The sequence below is a fragment of the Hordeum vulgare genome, chromosome 1H (genome assembly GCF_904849725.1).
Source record: "Hordeum vulgare subsp. vulgare chromosome 1H, MorexV3_pseudomolecules_assembly, whole genome shotgun sequence".
NCBI lineage: Eukaryota > Viridiplantae > Streptophyta > Magnoliopsida > Poales > Poaceae > Hordeum > Hordeum vulgare.
In genome coordinates, this window is record NC_058518.1 from 113,359,489 (window position 1) to 113,362,229 (window position 2,741).

The window sequence follows — 2,741 nt, forward strand, 5'->3', positions numbered from 1 at the left end:
ACCCTGGACTCATTAACCAAGTGCCTAAATGTCGCACTGATCACCAATGGTAGTTATGAGAAATATGGCACGACGGATTTTTCGTATAGATAATATAGTATTGAGGGCATACCATTTTCATATAAAATTAAAGTAAATATAACACGGTAGTCAACTGTAGATTCAACAAAAGTTACAAATTTTTTGCACCATGGAGTACAAAGCCCTTGATAATGGTATAATAGTACACATTACTCCATGGCACATATGAACCTCGAAATAAACAGAAAGCTATATGATTCATAGATAGACCTCAGGATTGATATACAGGTGGCACAATGGATAGATGTCTCAAAGAATTAACCATGTAGCACACTTGCCATGGTAAACTACATGTAAAACATAATTTAGCTAGACCCAGAGCCTATCACAGAAATGATATCATTAGCTATATTCTTGGCATCTGCTGCAATGCTAGACAATCCTCTCCTTGCTAATCCAGCACAGTAGAGTCCATTTTCACCTTTCCAATGATTTGGATATTCCTTTATGGGAGTTCATTGCCATTTAACATGCTCTCACCATTCTGGGCTCGAAAATAACATAGAGCTTGTTAGCAGATTTAACAATTGTTGCACCAAGAAAACAAACTCAGAAATATTTAAATATCGTTGTTGTTACCTCGAGCCATATGTTTGTTGTGCTTTTGTATCCAGTTGCAAACACAATCACATCAAACGAGATTTCTTTACTGCACTGAAATTCAACTATGTTGCCCATGATCTTACTGATACCCCCTTGAACCTATATGAGATAAATAAAATATTGAGAACTTTGCATGTTAAATAAACATCTCACATTAAATTTTTGTCATGTGTAGGATTACTTACTTCGATGATACCCTTTTTGATTAACCCAACAGTGCCAACATCAATCACTGCAGATTTGCCGGTTGCTGACTTAAGGGTCAGTGGACCCATTTTAGGCCTTGTGATGCCTTGCCTCGATAGGTCCCCAAATATGAATTTCGCTGAAATCGCCAGGAGGTTATCCACTAGATTTAGTGGAAGACGGTGAGCAAGTGTCATCCCCAACCGTATTAATTCCTTCGTCATCACATGAATCTGAAACCACAAAATATGTCAGCTCTTTAAAAGCATGCGTGATAAAATGGAATTTCATATAATCGTCTTCTTTTAAGAGTTAATATTTTTGTTATTTAGTTCCTCTAGTTTCTTAGTTGTTTGTGCATGTTATAAAACAGTCCATTGCTCTATTTTACTAAATACTTTCTACTAGTAATAACACTCAAAAATTGCAACGCTGCTAGTAGTAACTATATAGAAATTGTACCCAATGAAATATATACTGCATATACATACCGGGCTTCGTATAATGATCGAAGTATTGGCACCATGGGTCGCAAGATCATAAGCAATTTCCATCCCAGAGTTGCCAGATCCAACGACCAATACATTCTTGCCAGAGTAACTCTTTCCTGACTTGTAGCTTGAGGAGTGGATGACATCACCAGGAAAACTTTGCAACCCAATGATCATTGGGATATTCTCTGCACTATTCTCACCACTTGCCACAACAAGAAACTTTGTCGTGCACTTGACTATTATGGATGTTGCCATGTCATGTGCCACGATGGACCAACATTTTTTGTCATCGTCATATGTCGATGACTCCACATTAGTAAGATACTTTGGTAGGATATTGAAACACTCAATATAGTCATCCAAGTACTTGAGAAATATGTTTTTTGGTATGGAAGTTGGTGCATCTACCGGGTATGACATGTGTGGCAACTCACAAAACTCCTTTGCAAGATGCAGCTTGAGGTGATCGTACGCGTGTTCCCGCCAAAGTGACGCGCTGCAGTCCTCGCGCTCGACAATGACATAGGGAATTGAGAACTTGCTAAGGCATGCCGCCGTTGCGAGCCCTGCTGGCCCAGCACCAACAATCAACATTGCAACATTCTCCATCGCAAATATAAGAATTGACAAAGTTGGGGGATAGTGGTGAGGTGGTGGGCTAGAGTTTCTGTATGTTTGCTCGATGAATCTTTGGATGACAGACTCGCATATGTGGGCATATATATGCTTCTATGTTTCTTGTGTCGATCTGTATTTGGATTGAGGCAATAAAAAGGTAAATATTTATTGACGCTTCCATAAAACAATTGAAGCATCATGTGTGAAATCATGCCCTGATATGCAATAGGCAGCAAACACAACTCTTGATTGATTGCTCTCTATTGGAAACTTATCCTCTGGGTATGTTTAGACTAAAGATTCTTACTGTTTATTTCCTGCCCTGTCGTCATTAATGATAATTATTTTAAGATGTTTAATTTTTTCAGTCTGAACTTGTAGATTCAAGCGAAGATGCTTATCATTTCTTTCCTTTCACCTGTGGTAATCAAGTGTTTCTTTCCTTTTCCTATGATTGTATTCATGTGCACAAATGGAAAGTAAAATAAATAATTCATTGTACATGATCTGGAGACGTATGTTCAAGTGAGCATCTCCTTCCTCGGAATCGTTGTTGTATCGCGAGGGAAGTTTGTCTTTCTATATTTGTGAACTTTTTTAGCTGTTTTTTTGTATTGCTAACACAATTTCCGAATTAGAATCAATTTCCATATATGCGTAAATGAAAAGTTTAGATGTTAATTTGTTGCAGCCACCGGATGTTTTGTGTAGATGTTTACATCATGACATTTCTAACCGATCCCCTACGACCGAATAGTG

The 2,741-nt window shown here is 38.0% G+C and overlaps 1 pseudogene; it reads right to left on the minus strand.

The window, feature by feature from the left end:
• Positions 1-386: 386 nt before the first annotated feature.
• On the minus strand, positions 387-2,000 carry LOC123407829 (annotated as a pseudogene).
• Between the last annotated feature and the right edge of the window lie 741 nt (positions 2,001-2,741).